Raw genomic sequence first — 17640 nt, forward strand, 5'->3', positions numbered from 1 at the left:
CTGACTAGCTACTTAACACCCTAGTCCCTGGGCTTGTCTTTTCCTTTCAATATTCTAGGCAACTGGTTCCTAAACCAGTAAAATCATCCCCCCCTCTTTACTGACTCCACTTTCTTCTCTTGCTCCCCAAGCTCCATCTATGTCCCTTTCATTAAGGATCTTCCTTCCCTCACCCCTGAGGGAACCAGCTGGGGAGACCCATCACCTTTATCTACTGGTCTCTGTCTTAACTGCAGCTTCTGGTAAGTGGTGGTTCATGTCCATTTACTTTCTTCAGAGCCTCTCTTCCTGTGCACTCTTCTGAGTCCAACCCTGGCTCCCTCTGGCCCTTGGCCATGGTCTTCTAAGAACATTCTCTTCCATCCCCCACCCCCTCATAATGAGCAGCTGGTTCTCAGATTCTAGATCTCTTTGTCTTTATCCTTTTCTGATAAATCAGAGGCAGACAGAAGAACATCTGGGCATTTGTAGGATCAAAGCCTACACCAAGTACTCAGGCAGAAGAAATTCTCTTTTCAGGGTCTTTCCACAGAAGGTCCTTTGATTTGCAGTGCCACATCCTACCTTATGTCATGTCACACTCTGGGATATTCGGATATCTTGTGTGTCCCTGATGTGACCTTGAAGTGCATTCTGGCTTAATGTCTTCATTTTTTGTGTTCTTATTTTAACATCACAACATTGATTATTATGTAAACTTTTTAATACAACAAAAATACAGCAACATAATATATGGATGCAACTAAATACAGAATGGCAATTTTTTTTTTCTCTTTAAGAGACCACGATGCCCAATGATAGTAAAACAAAAAGACTCATTATAGACAGAAACAGGTCGGTGATTAGCTTCACAATTTGCCTAGAAATGATCTATAAATGCATTTTCCACTGGCTACTTACAATAAAATATGAAGAGAGAGTTAAAGGAAAATTTCTTTGTTGGTTCCTATCATATGAAAGGTGCTATATTCTATTTAGCAGGGCCAGTATATGGAAAATAAGGAAATTAAATGTTATTACAAAAATAAAGCATTTAGGAGATTCTGGCTAAAGAGGGCACTAAATGAGAATAACATGTATGCAAAGAATCCAAAACAAAAAGCAGTTGTTACTAAAAAGCTCTTGGTGCATTGTGAGGATATTGGGTTTTTTTCCATGTGTATTTTTAAACAATGGAAGTGTCAAAAATTAGGGTCAACTGTGTTAGACTAAATTACATTATTGTATAGGCTGCAATGAATGGTACTGTATTATAATTATCCTAGAGAAGCATAGTTTGCATCATTTTATGGCAGTTTATCCTTGATAAAAACCTTCCGGAGTCCCTTTATTTTGAAATATCCTGTAAACAATTAGACCACCAGAGCATGATTATACAACAGTACAATGTTCTATTGAATTACATTGAAAAGATCTTTTGAATAAAAAATTTCAAAAGGAAAAGAAAATATAGAAAGTTACTGTAACTTTCTAAGTACACAATCCACTACCCAATTCAAGCCATCTTAATCTCCATCAACAATAACAACAACAACAACAACAAATTTTTGTCTGCTGTTAAATCCATCATTCTGGATAAAAGTGGTGCAAATTGGTCAAATGGAGCCCACAAACACTGATGTCCAATCTGGCATATCAGTAGAGAGTTTAAAAGATCTTCCCTTTCTTGGTCTTTTCCAAGGTCCCTGAGGAGTTATGTTGCTCTAAAGTACATTGTTGAGCTTCCCAGTTTGCTTTCTCCTTCACAAACTGACATCATTTCCTCTCTAGTTCCTTATGTTGGGCTTCCAAATTCTTTTTCATTGGCTCATGGCGTCACTACACCTCGGCTTCAAAGTCCTTCATTTTTTTAACTTTTCCTTCACTTTCATCTCAAACACCTGCTCCATCTCCATTTCCACCTTCTTCATCTTGGCTACACACTCCCTCCTTTCTCCTTCCCTTTGTGCCAGAGAGCTCTTCATAAGCTGCCCTTTATTCTTATTTTATCAACTTCATTGTAAGTTCCAGCTGCAAGTATTCTGCTTCTGTCATTCTCATAGTGTACATTATTAGTAACATTTTTCAAGTCCTGCATCTATGTTCTTATCAACATATTTCTTAGTATTGTAAAATCAAAATGCTCACCATTTTCAACTTCAGCCACACCCCAAGGATATGCTGCCTCCTTCTGACCCTTTTGCCACTAACTTCAATAATAGTATTACTGCCTCCCACAGCAAGAAGTAAATGGTCCTTTATCTTTTTAACCACTTATTTTCTTCCTCATCATTTGTTTCTGGAAATTCATATGTTTTAATTTTATGTTCCTGAATTTCTTTCATTATCTGTCTTTTAAACTTTTGGCATTCCTCAGTGGAAGTGTGTCTGCTTTGGCAGTAAGTGGAATGCTATTCACTTTTTCATGCAAACACTTCATAAACTCAGTATCCAGTTTTTAAGGAGCAAGGAAGTGTAACCATACTGTACTTCTGTTATCAGGCATCTGATGTCTGTTCACTAACATTCTGCATTTAGGTAATCCTCATTTTTACTATCAATGTCACCAATAACAGGCTGCCAGCAATGACTATTGTCCATGGCATCTCCAAGCCCTGGGGTATCAATTATTGTGAGCAGCAATTGAGCACCACCTACTTTGATTAAAACTTTGGGTTGTTCCACCAGCAGTCTGGATACTCTGGAGAATACAAATCTGTGAGGAATAATGAGTTGATTAATGTTGATTTTCCTAGTCCAGATTCACCTACTACCATATGTGAATTCAGACCCTCTCTTCTCTGACTTTCTGTAAACTTGATTTGGGAGATTGGCAAAGCCCACATAGCCTTCAAGGTTCTTCATCTGAGCTACTCCCCAGTTGTGAATAGTTGGGCTTCTTTGTATGTTCCTTCAACAGTATCTCTAATGCTTACTTTATTTCATTTGTCTGTGAAAATCCTGGAGACATGGAGGGAATATTCGGTGGGGTATGAGGGTGGGGGTTTTTATGGGTTTTTATCTATTAGTTTGGATCTGTGTTTTTGATAAGGGCTAAGAGATGTATTTGATGGCGGCAGTGAGAGTTCTGTTATTTCACCGACTCTTGCTGCAGCACCCAAGAGCCCTCTCACAAAATGAGTTCTGGAGATAACACTGAACACATACTAATCAAACATTCACCCAGGTTAATTGCCCCTGGAATTCCTAGGGCTAGGATATACCCAGCTGTTTTATTTTTGACAGATTTTTTTCCCCAGAATTATTTTATATTGAGCTCACCTTCTATTTTATGGCCCTTCTTATCATAAATTTATTTTTGTGTTATGCACACTTAAGTGATACTCTTTGTTTGACCAGTATGCCTAAGTTGAAACATTTCTATGTGCCCTTCAAAATTATTTGTGTGTGTGTGTGTGTGTGTGTGCGTGTGGAACTGGGGATTAAACCCAATGGTGCTTTACCACTGAGCTACATCCTCAGGTTTTTTTATTTTTTATTTGAGACAAGGTCTCTCACGAAGTTGCCCAAACTGACCTCCAACTTATGATCCTCCGGCCTCAGCCTCCTGAGTTGTGGGGATTACATATGTGGTCCACTACTCGAGGTTTAAGATGATTTCTAAACTGCAATCTTAAGCATAACATGTAAAAGCTTTTGGCTTTATGGCTATCTACCTATATTTATCTCTTTGGCTTTCTGTTTATACTAAGATAGGAAGTTATTTGTGTTGCTTGGAGGTTTTTGGGGTTTGGGTTTTTAATCTCAGCCCACTTGCAAAATGCAATCAAAGAATTAACTCTTTACCTTATTTGAGACTGAAGTAAATAGAGATTAGATTAGAAAGTTTTTCTCTGTATAAGCTGTTTCATGTGGAAATTTTGACTCAAAGCTGAGATATGGTGTGCAAACAAAAAAATCATAATGTTTAGTTGTTTTATTAGTTTTTTTATTGTTATGATCAAAATATTCAAAAGAGGAAGAAGAATTTATTCTGGCATATGGTTTCAGAGATATCAGTTCGTGGTTGGCTTGCTCAAAGCAGAAACATCATGTTAGAAAGGCATGGCAGAGGAAAGATGCTCAGCTCATGGCAGCCTAGAAAGAGAGAGAGGGGTGGGAGGGTCAAGGATAAGAAGTAGTTTCCAAAGGCACATCCCCCTCCCACCCTCCCAACCTTCCTATAGTTTGTAACTCTTCCCAGTAGTTCATTCATGTCATGAATCCATCAAATGCATTAATCCACTGATAAAGTCAGAATGACTATGAGTACATCACTTACCCAAAACCTGACCTCTGGACAGTGTTTCATTGGGGACCAAGCCTTCAACATGTGAGCTTTTGGGGGACATTCCTGATCCAATGACAACAGTCATATAAACATATGACCTTAGCTTGGTTCAATTTTTTTGTGAATGTAATTTATATTCAACTCTCATTTTACAAATTAATAAGTACATATTAACATATTATTCTGTCTCATAAATAAAATTTAATGTAAGTAGATATATCACAAATGAGCTAATTTAAATTTTTTGGTAAAATAAAATTCAGAATGTCTAAAATTAGCCAGGAGCAGTGGCTCACATCTGTAATCCCAGAGGCTTCGGAGAATGAGGCAGGAGGATTGTGAGTTCAAAGTTAGCCTCAGCAAAAGTGAGTCACTAAGCAACTTAGTGAGACCCTGTCTCTAAATAAAATAAAAAATAGGGCTGAGGATGTGACTAAGTGGCTGAGTGCCCTGAGTTCACTCCTTGGTACCCACCCACAAAAATAAATAAATAAATACATAAAAAGATAAAAAGTCTAAAACTGCTAACCTTTTTTTTTCCTCATGTTCCTGGCCATTCAGGATAATATTTATTTATCTTTATCTTTTAGGTGTTCAAGACACAATGTCCATTGCTTTCTATGTTTAAAATACAACATCAACTTTTAGGTTTGACAAAGAAATAAGGTGTTAACTTTGCTGGTCTTATATGTTGGTTTTCATGAGTAATCTAAAAATGGGCAAATTAGTAAATATAAGAAGGAAAATGTTTATGTAGATGGAGATAAAACATCTGAATCATTTACAAAATACTGATAAATCGATTGCTATATATAAATTCAAGAAGTCTTAGCTTTCTAAATTATACCAGGTATCTATCTGTTAAATGTATTTTTATAAACTGTTAATATATAGGAAAATAACTTTTACCTGGATCTTTACTTAAAAATAAGACTTTACCAGGTGCAGTGGCACCCACCTGTAATCCAAGTGGCTAGGGAAACTGAGGCAGGAGGATTGCAAGTTCAAAGCCAGCCTCAGCAATTTAGCAAAGACCTAAGCAACTTATTGAGACCCTGTCTCTAAATAAAATATAAAAGACTGCTATATGTGGCTCACTGGTTGAGTGCCTCTGGGTTCAATCTCAGTTACAAAAAAAAAAAAAAAAAAGGCTTTTAAGAGTGAATGTTCTAATTAACATGTGCAATTCTATACAGAAAGAAAGAGAAAGGGAGAAAGACTTTTAAGCTGCATTTTAATGAAAATATTGAGGAGTGTAGAATTTTTTTTAAAAAGAAGTAATTTTTCTAAATTTTAAAAATTTATATGTTTTGTTTCAACCTGTAAATTTTAAAAGAGACAAAAAAAGTAGAACAAATCTTTTCTCTTATTTTAAACAAAAAATTGGGGTGAAAAGATACAAACAAAGTTATAAGGATTAGGATATGTCTTTTAGAGAGTGTTTTTGAATGACGAAAGATTTTGTATGGTAAAGTATGATGTTTGTCCTAAAGTAAAATGACTGGATTCTTTCAAAATTGGAAGAAAGATAAGCCAAAAACTCAAAAGCTAAATGTTTAAACAAGTTGCAGATAATCTAAGCAGGTTGCAGGTTTGTGAAGGACCAGTGTCCTAAAAGGAAATGTACTTGTAATTATGCTGGCTATAATTAAGAGAAATTATTTGCAGGGTTTTCAAAAATAAAAATTTAATCCACTGGATGTAAAACCAGAATCTGGGTTTCTACATTTTTTTTTTTTAATTTGTTTTGTTCTGTTACCAGGGTTTTTGTTTTGACCTCAAGTGCACCACTGAGCCACATGCTCAGCCCACATTAACCTTCAGGATATATAAAAAACTCAAAACACTTAACACCAATAATAATAAAATAACCCACTCAATAAATAGTCTAAGAAACTGAATAGACACTTCACAGAAGAAGAAATACAATTGATCAACAAATATATGAAAAAATGTTAAACATCTCTAGCAATTAGAGAAATGCAAATGAAAACTACTTTAAGATTTTATTTCACTGCAGTCAGAATGGCAATTATCAAGAATATAAGCAACAATAAATGTTGGCAAGGATGTGGAAAAAGGTACACTCATACATTGTTGGTGGGATTACAAACTGGTGCAACCATTATGGAAAACAGGAAGATATTCCTCAGAAAACTTGGAATGGAACCACCATTTGACCCAGCTATTCTACTCTTTGGTTTATACATAAAAAACTGAAAATCACCATAAGACAGCAACACAGCTATTGTTTATAGCAGCTCAATTCATAGTAGATAAACTATGCAACCAATCTAGGTGCCCTTCAACAGATGAATGGGTAAACAAAATGTATATATACACAATGGAATATTACTTAGACTTAAAGAACAATGAAATGGCATTTGCAGGTAAATGGATGGAGCTGGAGGATATCATGCTAAGTGATGTAAACCAATTCCAAAAAACCAAAGGCTGAATGTTTTCTCTGGTATGTAAATGCTAATTCACCATAAAGTGGGGGAATGCTAGGGAAGAACAGAGTTTCTTTGGATTAAACTGGGGACTGAAGGGAGGGGAGTGGGCATGGGGGTAGGTGAGGGTAGTTAAATGAATCAGACATTTCTATATGAGCATATAGGATTACACCACAGGTGTGATCCTACATTATGGCAACAGAGAAGAATGAGAAGTTATTCTCCATTTATGTATGATGTGTCAAAATGCATTCTCTGGTCATATGTAACTAATTAGAACAAATTAAAAGTTTCAAAAAAAAGGCTTTCTCTCTTAAAAAGAGTGAAAATACTTTAAGGCATTGTTATAAACTGAACCATGTCCTACCAAAATCCATATGTTGAAGCCTTAGCTCCTATAATCTCAGAATGTGACTGTATTTGGAGAGAAGCCCTTTAAAGAAGTGATTAAGATCAAAAGAGTTTTTTCTATCCTTTTAAATTTAATTTTCTAATTTTGAGAGAGGATGTTGCTAAGTTCCTGAGATTGGCCTTGAACTTGCAATTCTCCTGCCTCAGGCTGCCATATCGATGGGATTTCAGGCATGTGCCACCATGCCCAGGTCAAAGAGAGCTTGAGTGGGCCTTAATTCTATAGAACTGGTGTACTTATCAGAGGGAATTGGGATCTACAGAGAGACATGAGGGATGTTCAAGCCTGGGAATAGTTCATGTGAAAATGCTGAGAAGCAGCCCTCTGCAATCCAAGGAGACAGGCCTCAGGAGACTAATGCTGCTGACCCCTTGATCTTGGGCTTCTAGTCTCCAGAACTGGATAATATACATTTCTTTTGTTGAAGTCACCTAATCTGTGGTATTTTCTATGGTATCCCTGGCAGCTAACATGGTGGCTTAAAACAGTTGAGTGCCATTTGGGTCCACATTAACCTTGCCCTTCCTGTGAGGCCACCCTCCCTTGCTCATTGCCCTCCAGCCACACTGGTCTTCTCTGGTTTCCAGGATTTTGGCCTTTACATGCATCATTTCTTCTCCCCAGAACTCTAGTCTTCCTGCTTTTTAAGTGGCTGAATCCTTGCCCCACAGTCTCAGCTCATGTATCATTTCTGCAGAGATGAAGAACCACCCCATATAACAGAAGTGTCCCCCTGATATTTTCTACCTCTGGCCGTGGTGTGCTTCTTTCCTAATTTTATCATGATTTGCAATAATTTCATTTGTTTACTTTTGTGTCTTGTCTTTCCCAGTAGAAGACTTCAGCACCGCGAAGACAGGAACAAGTCTGTCTTATTTATAGTTGTGTCCAGTGGCCTAGCAAAACCTAGAGCTTTAATAAATAATTTCTGAGAGGAAAAAATATGTTGGCGAGGATGTGGGGAAAAAGGTACACTCATACACTGTTGGTGGGACTGAAAATTGGTGCAACCAGTATGGAAAGCAGTATGGAAATAATTCAGAATACTTGGAATGGAACCACCATTTGACCCAGTTATCCCATTCCTCAGTTTATGCCAAAAGGACTTAAAAACAGCATCCTACAGTGATGCAGCCACATCAATGTTTATAGCAGCTCAATTCATAGTAGCTAAATTATGGAACCAATCTAGATGCCCTTCAACAGATGAATGGATAAAGATAATGTGGTATATATGGGCATATAAAAATATTACTCAGCCTTAAAGAAGAATGAAATTATGGCCATCTCTGGGTAAATGAATGGAACTGGAGAATATGCTAAGTAAATAAGCCGACCCCTAAAACCCAAAGGCTGAATGTTTTCTCCTATATGCAGATGATAATTCACAAAAGGTGGGGACTGGAGAAGAATAGGGGTACTTTGAATTAGGCAGAGGGACTTGAAGGGAGGAGAGGGGTTATGGTAGGTGTAGGAAGGATAATAGAATGAATTGGACACTAATACTGTGCATAAATGATTACACGACCAGTGTGATCCTACATCATGTATAGCCAAAAGAATGAGAAGTTATACTCCATTTATGTATGGTGTGTCAAAATGCATTCTACTGTCATGTATAACTAATTAGAACAATTTTTTTAAAAAAAGAGCAAACTGGTCAGATTAAAATTAAATACTGTGAACTGTTAGCAAAGTGTGGGGCTGTTATCATATGTCCAATAGAGAAAATGGGATCTCTTGTTATGGGGTGATTATGGGTGGAGGTTGAGACACCTGGGAGTCTTCAGACATGGAAGTCAAAAGGTGACACAGGTGTCTAGCTTGGGGGGGAAGTGTCATTTGTGAGAGAGTAATTGGGAAGGGGCAAGGCATTGTTGGGAGGTTTCTGACCAGGGACTTGACCTGTCACTCCCCCCTCTCTTTAGTCTCTGCTAAGACTTTCATGAAAGAGTTTGAAGTTTCTGAAAGAAGAAAACTCCCAGAGAGTGTGATGAGTATAATTCTAGGAACTGTAAGAATCTATAGAGGCCACGATTATGTAAATGCAGGTGACAACTGTCCTAGGTGTTAGCTTTTCTTAATCCATGAGAGGGCAACCCTTTCAGATACATAGAGACTATTTCACAATCATCATAATGTACTTGATGCCAGGGGCCTACAATTCCCAGCTGGGCAATGGTATTTATTACCAAGAGATGTAGGCATAAAATGCAGGCTCAAGCAATCTCTAGGGCACATTGCTATGCTCTGTAGAGCATCCTAGCTAATACACTGCCTTAAGAGGACATAAATGATAAAGATTCCACAGAGAAATAAGAAAAATAATTGCTCAGTCCCAAGGGAAACACTACCCTTCATCTTTTACATCACCTATGTTAATAGAAAAATGAATATTCCTAGTGGTTCTCTAGGGCTTGAGTGGGGTTTATCTGCACCCTCTGGAATTCATGTTGAATGAATTCTCCTTGTAAAGTATTAAGAAATGGAAGCTGGTGAGACACTTAGTAGGTTCATTTAGTTCCAACCTAATGAACCAAATTATTATTCCACTCAAACCAAGACAATTCTGAATTAATGGATTATCTTGAGAGTTGGTCTGATGTAAAAGCTGGTTTGGGCATGTGTTTAGTGTGTGCCTTATTTCCTCTTATATTTCTCCCCAATGGAAAGTCATTAAATACTTTATTATATGAATTTTATAAGAGAGCACAGAAAGGTAGTATGAGCTTTAAGAACACTTGCTGAAATTTACTGAGAATTTACTTGGTGCCAGTTGTTAGTTTCTCACAAGATTTTTTAAAATGAATCCCTTATCAGTAAAATTTTAAGACATGGCATATATGATCATTAGTATCTCTATTTACAGTATATTGAATTTTTGTATTTTTCATAATTTGCTTGACATAATATTACCTGTTACTGACAAAACAGAGACTAATGTTATTTCAAATGTGAGCATAGCATCCCAGAGAAATTCAGGGAGTTACTAAAGTCACATACCATAGCAGTGGTGGCACCTGAGTTCAAGGATTCTCAACTACACCAGTATTTCCTAAACTTTAATTGGTTCTCATACTACTGTCATAATTACTGCTATACATTCACTATTCTTTATGAAATACCTTTCCTTTGATTCTCCCTTTTTAATATAAAATATGGTTTTAAAGGAAATACAGTTTTGTCACATAGACTGGACACCAAAATTATTTTTCATAAATACACAGTAAGTGGAAAAATACATTGAATAAAACAAAGTGATCTTATTAAATTCTAAGTAGATATTGCTGTCTACTGATATTCCTGAGTATGACATTCTAGCTTTTTCCCTGTAGAGCAGAGATGGAGGTCAAATGCCTTGGGCATTCTAATATGCTTGGGTGACCCAGCATACTTCCCAAGGGAAAACCTAAATCTCCATGGCTTAATATGGAGTGAACACCCTCAGTTAATTCACACGTGGCCTTCCTAAATGGTTATACTGTCTCAAGTGGATAAACTGCCTTGTTATTGATATATAATAATCCATACTGCTTTTTAGATTTCATCATGATATAATTGATAGACCCAACCTGATTTTCTCTTAAAATTGAGAGGCCTCTCACTACAAAGCCATGAAAAGCTAATTTCTGCTTTACTATTATTTCCTAAATTCTGAACCTGCTTGAAATGCCTGCCTGTACCTTGAACTCACCCATGCCCGTCCCTCTAACCACATAGCATCCCTGTCTGAAACTTTAGTGAAGCCTCATAAATCTTTGCCTTCTCTGGGCAGATAACAACCCTCTGTGAGGCTCTAGTGACCTTCATAAATTCTGTTGCCAGGGCCAGCAAAAATGTTATGCTTGTCAAAGTTTTGTTATCTGTAACCCCCCCTTTGTGTAACTTTCTGGGCTATAAAGCTGGGCTGCAAGAAAGCTGCAGGGCTGTCTTGTTCCTGTGGTTTTGGTTGGGAGAGGCAGCCTGGCTGGTTGAAATAATAAGCTTGCTTTAATTTGATTTTAATTGGAGTCAGTGATCTTTTCTTGCATCCTGATCTAACAATAATGTAATGAAAGGATGCTCAAATCTTCTCTTTTCAATTAATACAGTCATCCCCTTCGCCCCACACACAATTTTTTATTTTTGTGTGTGGTACTTGGGATTTTAACTCAGAGCCTTGTGCATGTGAGGCAAGCATTCTACAGATGAGCTATATCTCTAGTGCCCCCACCCCCGCAATTTAACTGATATAAAGCAGTTAAAAATGGGACAATGGACAGGGCAAGGTGGAAGCTGCTAATTGCAGTACTGCACACCAGAGTGCAGCACCATTGAACAGACCACCCAACAATGTCACATGGCCCATACTTTCAGCTCCATCTTTGAAAGTGGTTGTCTCCATCTTGGGACACCTCCACCACCATTTTGGGCTTTCTCTATTGACTCCTCTTCCATCTTTAGTTGGGGCAGATTCTGTGGTGAGCCGCTTCTGCCGTTTCTGCAGACTATGGTCGCCATTACAAGATGGTGCTGGCTCCGCTGTGGTCTGTGACAAACAACTCCTTATTTGGGAGAGTTGGCACATGATTTTTCACCACCCTATGAGAAAGCTCCACGTGGCAGCTTTGCATTGGGGCTTGAGATGCTTTATTAAGGCTGGGAGGGGCATCCGAGAGAGAGAAGAAGAAATATCAAGGACCTGAATAAACTGCTGAAAGAAGATTCCTGAGTTGCGTCTTCCTTGCGGGCAAGGGGTCGCGACAAGATTCCATCATGGGACATCAACTGGGGCCTAGAAGCATAATATCAAAGTACATATAGGCTCAATGCTACTGCTGCCACCAACTAGGAACATGGCTGCTTCCATCTAGTGACAAAAATCAGAACCTGGAAGACCATCACCAAAGTCCCTAAGAGCATGGTTGCATCAGAGTTATCCCTACAGGTTGTGCTAAGAGACACCATCCTGTTGTGGAGGCAACAGGGAGCCTTGCTTGGGGTTTAATTTCTCTTTTTTCTCCTGTTAATACCCAATTTCTTTTGACTCCCCTTTCTCTTGTTGTATAATCTAATACCTCTCTATTCTCACATCTTACATCGTAAAAATCACAACCTCTTCCCCATTCTCTCTTTGTCCACAATTAGAAATGGTAAACCCTTATGCAAACCTACTGGTTATATGGTAGAAGATAATCCAACTCATCATATTTGTTTAAAGCAAAAAAAAAAAAAAAAAAAAACAAAAAAAAAACTATAAATGTCTCAATAGAAGCTAATTAATCTATGGGTGCATATTGGTTGCATTGTGTCTGGGTTTTTAGCCCCCTCCTTCCCTCCTGACCTGAGGGAGAGATTGGGGAGAGCATGCTCTGACCAGGATGAGCCAAGAAAGAAAAATGTTGACTGACTGCCTGCACCCAGCCCCCCCTTCCACTCCCTCCCAGAGGACAATCAGATGTGTCAGGGAGATCAGTCAAAGCAGGATCTCAGTTAATTGAGAAAACACACACAGCTAATATAATGTACAGGAGCCAATCAGGATAAAGGTCAGCAGGGTGGTATCTTAGCTACATGTGGCCCCACGACCGACAGGAAAGTGGGTAGCAATTAGGTTTCCTCTTTTCTGGTGCAATATGCCCCACATGTTACATCATGCCCTACAGCATTAGGTGCTGTAAAAACATTGATCTTCACTTTAAAGATGAAGTATTGGTAACCTGAAGGGACACTACAAGATTATAGGGTAGAATCTATGATACCTCACAGCTGCAAGGGAAGAGAGGAAGACACATAGAAATATGAAATAACAAGGGAGAAATTTCCCCCAAACAAACCAAGGTACTATAATAATAGAATTCATTGATAGCACAGTAGATGAAATGTTAGAAAGAGGTTCAGAATGTACATAATTAAATGACCTGCAAATTAAACAATGACCTAAGAGTGAAAAATGCAGGCAAAAATTGATTACTCCAACAGAGAGATAAGAGATCAAATAGAAGTAGCAAAAGATTATTTCAAGAAAGCGATAGAGATTCTGAAAAAAAAAAAAAAAAACCAACTCAGAAATTCTTTAAATGAAGGAAACAATAAACCAAATAAAAAAACTCTATAGAAAGAATCACCAACAGACTATACCACTAGGAATACAGAACTCAGACAAGGAAGACAAAATGTACAAGCTTGAAAAAAAAGTTGATCACACAGTGAAGATGGTAAAAAATCCCATGAAAAAAACATTCAAGAATAATGGGATAACATCCAAAGACCAAATCTAAGACTTACCAGGATAGAAAAAGGTACAGAGATTCAAAACAAAGTAATACACAATCTCATCATCAAAATAATATCAGGAAATTTCCCAAATATGGAGATTGAATTGGAAAATCAAATACAAGAGGAGCACAGGACACCAACTGTACAAAATTACAACATGGCACATCAAATGAAAATGCCTAGCATGCAGAATGAGTATAGAATTTTAAAGACTGTAAGAGGGAAGAATCAGGTTACATCTAGGAGGTGACCAATTCATATCTCAGCAGGTATTTTAACCCAGACCCTCAAATCCAGGCAATCCTGGAACAACATATACCAAGCTCTGTAAGAAAATGAATGCTAACCAAGAATATTATGCCCAGTAAAACTGGGCATCATATTTGATGATGAAATAAAAAATATCCTTGATAAAGAAAAGTTAAGAGAATTTACAGTGAGAAAGCCTGCACTACAGAATATTCTTGGCAAAATATTCCATAAAAAGGAAATGAGAAACAGGAATAAAATTCTGCAGAGGGAGGAACTATACTAAAGAAAAGGCCAATGAAAGGAGAAATCAAGACAAGTGAAAAACCAAAAATAAATCATAATGACAAGGAGTACAACACATATCTCCATAATAACCCTGAATGTTAATCACCTAAACTCATCAATTAAAAAACATAGACTGGAATATTGTATTTAAAAAAAGACTCAACAATATGCTGCCTTCAAGAGACTCATCTTACAAGAAAAGACATCCACAGACTGAAGGTGAAAGGATGAAGAAAAACATAGCCTTCAAATGGACCATGTAAACAAGCAGGGGTTTCCATCCTCATAGCAGATAATGCAATCTTCAAACCAAAGTTAGTCAGAGGAATAAAGAAGGTCATTTTCATGCTACTTAATAGAATCATACATCAATAAGATATAAAAATTGTAAACATCTATGCCCCAAACAATGGGGCATCTATGTATATCAAATAAAACCTTCTCAATTTCAAGAATCAAATAGACCACAGCACAATAATACCAGGCGACATTATCAAACTTCGCTCACCACCACTGGATAGATCTTCCAAAGTATAAACAAAGAAAATATAGAACTCAATAATTGACAATCGATAATTTAGTCTTAACATGTACATATATATATATATATATATATATATATATATATATATACATATATATATGTAATATATATATATTATATATATATATATATATATATATATATATATATATATATATATATAATGTAATATTCCATCCATCAATAAGCAGCACATGGATAATTCTCTAAAATAGATCATATGTTATGCCACAACAAAAGTCTAAGGAAATGCAAAACATAGAGATACTAACCTGCATTCTATCTGAACTTAATGGAAAAAAATCAGAAATCAATGATAAAAGAAAAAAATAAAAGCTACTTCAACACCTGGAGACTAAACAATACAGTATTGAGTGATACATTGGTAACAGAAGACATAAGGAAGGAGATAAAAAAAATTCTTAGAGGTCAATGAGAACTCCAATATAACATATAAAAACCTCTGGGAAACAATGAAGGCAGTGCTCTGAGGAAAGTTCATTGTATTAAGCTTATTCATTGAAAGAATAAAAAGTCAACAAATAAACAACCTGATGTTACATCTGAAAGCCCTAGAAAAAGAAGAGCAAACCAACACCTATAGTAGTAGAAGAGAGAAAATAATTAAAATCAGGACTGAAATCAATGAAATTGAAACAAGGGAAACAATTGAACAAATTGACAAACAAAAATCTTGTTCTTTGAAAATTTAAATAAGATGACAAACCTTTAGCCACCCTAAAGAAAAGAAGGAGAGAGAAACCTCAAATTAATAAAATTCATAATGAAAAAGCAAATATTCCAACAAACACTATTGAAATAAAGAAGACAATGAGAAACTACTTTGAAAATTTAGACTCCAGTAAAATAGAAGATCCTGAAGAAACTGACAAATTAATAGAAGCATATGATTTACCCAAACTGAACCAGGAGGACATACACAATTAAACAGATCAATTTTAAGCAAGGAGATAGAAGATGTCATCAAAAGACTACCAATGAAGAAAAGCCCAGGACTAGATGGATTCTCACCTGAGTTCTACAAGACCTTCAGAGAAGAATTAATACCAATACTCCGGAAGTTATTTCATGGAATAGAAAAGGAGGGAAACCTTCCAAACTCATTCTATGAAGCTAATATCATTCTGATACCAAAATCAGACAGACACCTCAAAGAAAGAAAATTTCAGACCAATATCCCTGATGAACATTGATGCAAAAATTCTCAATAAAATTTTGGCAAATCAAATACAAAAAAAAAAAATATTAAAAAGACACTGCACCATGATCAAGTGGGTTTATTCCAGGGATGCAAGACTGGTTCAACACATGGATATCAATAAATATAATTCATCATCACATCAATAGACTTAAAGATAAGAATCATATGATTATATCAATTGATGCAGAGAAAGTATTTGACAAAAATACAGTGTAACCTCATGTTCAAAACACTAGAAAAACTAGGGTTAGTGGGACCATGCCTCAACATTGTAAGAGCTATCTATGCTAAATCCAAAGCAAATATCATTATAAATGGAGAAGCATTGGAAGCATTGTCTCTAAAACCTAGAACAAGACACTACTTATTTTCAGTACTTCTATTCAAACTAGTCCTTGAAACTCTAGCCAGAACAATTAGACAAAGAAAATAAATGTATTCTAATATAAAAAGAAGAACTCAAACTATTATGATTTGCCAATGTCATGATTCTATACTTAGAAGATCCAAAAATTCAACCAGAAAACCCATATAATGATGTGTGGATTTAGGTTCATCCACTTTCGCAAATGTACCACTCTGGGGTGGTGGATCAATTTTGCTGTGGACCTAAGAGTGCTATAAATAAATAAATAAGGTGTGTCTGTTTAAAATGGAAAGCTGGGATCAATTCCACTATACTATACTATACTATACTATACTATACTATACTATACTATACTATAGTGTTCACAGAACACTATAAAAGATGAAGAGAGCTCCAGGAAAACCCTGGGCCATTTCCAGCATGCACTTAGGCCCCCAAGTCATGTTATCACCCAGGGTGTTTAGTTAGGGACCTTAGCAGCCAGACAGGAAGATCAACTCTGGAATTTGAGGTCTGTTTCCCCAACCAAGGTGAATAATAAGCTTTACCATATTTATTTGGCACACTTTGAGAAGAGTATACTAAAGTGACTGACTAGCAAAACTTCAGGATGCATACAATATTTTAATGATCTGCATATGATACTGGAAACTTTCCTGTTGACGTTTAATTATTTATATCTTGTTTTATTTTGGAAACTGCTATAAAAATGGTATAAGGTGGAGGGGTGTTGCGAAGGGGCAAAATTGTGATGTAAGCATCAAGGGGACAAATAATGTCCACACACTTCTGCCCCTTTCAATGCTTTATTCACACAAATTACTCAATAGAATTCCACTCTATAGGTTCTTAAACAAGAAAACAACAATCCTTTGCCTGGCACTGAAATAGGCATAATAAATTTACAGCAAACAATTCTAGACAAATTAATTCACAGCAAACAATTTAGATTAATTCTAAGCACTGCAAAACACACTTAATCATAATAGGCTAATTACAGACATTTGTTCTGCATGCTAAGTTCAAAAGTCTTAAGCCTTAGGCTTTATGTCCAGCAGATGCACACTCACTCAGACCAAGATGACAAGGTCTGGAACCAAGGTGGGCTTTTCCTGGCATGGAGTGGATGGCCAGTTGAGGAGAGGGTTATAGGGAGAAGTTGCAGCTCTCACCAAGGTCCAGATGAGGCAGTAGAGTCTGAGAGCCATGAGGATCACACAGAGGCTCAGGAAACAATGACAAGTGATAGAATGTCAGGTCCTCATCAGGCTCTCCACCTTGAGTGAATCCTTGTTTCAGCTGGCTGAATCCCTGTTCATTTGCTCTATCATTTATACTAAATTATGGGGTTCTTTGACCCCCCTTTTAATCCTTATCAGCTACCACTGGATTTCCCAGTGACATCATTTACCCTAGGGTCAGAAACATCTGGTCTGGTGGTCTACATCCTATTCTTCTTGCCTTTCCCTCTTATCAGGAAAGGCAAGGGGCTTCACTCTGTTTATTAGGGTGAGGGGAAGAAACTTGTTTGAGGCCCTACTGGAGAGCTCTGTGGGTGTGTCTAGTGAAACTGC

General features: G+C 36.9%; 1 pseudogene; it reads right to left on the bottom strand.

The window, feature by feature from the left end:
- Window positions 1-1647: 1647 nt before the first annotated feature.
- On the bottom strand, window positions 1648-2865 carry LOC114107406 (septin-7 pseudogene; annotated as a pseudogene).
- Window positions 2866-17640: the final 14775 nt, after the last annotated feature.

The sequence above is a fragment of the Marmota flaviventris genome, chromosome 6 (assembly GCF_047511675.1).
Source record: "Marmota flaviventris isolate mMarFla1 chromosome 6, mMarFla1.hap1, whole genome shotgun sequence".
Taxonomy (NCBI): Eukaryota; Metazoa; Chordata; class Mammalia; order Rodentia; family Sciuridae; genus Marmota; species Marmota flaviventris.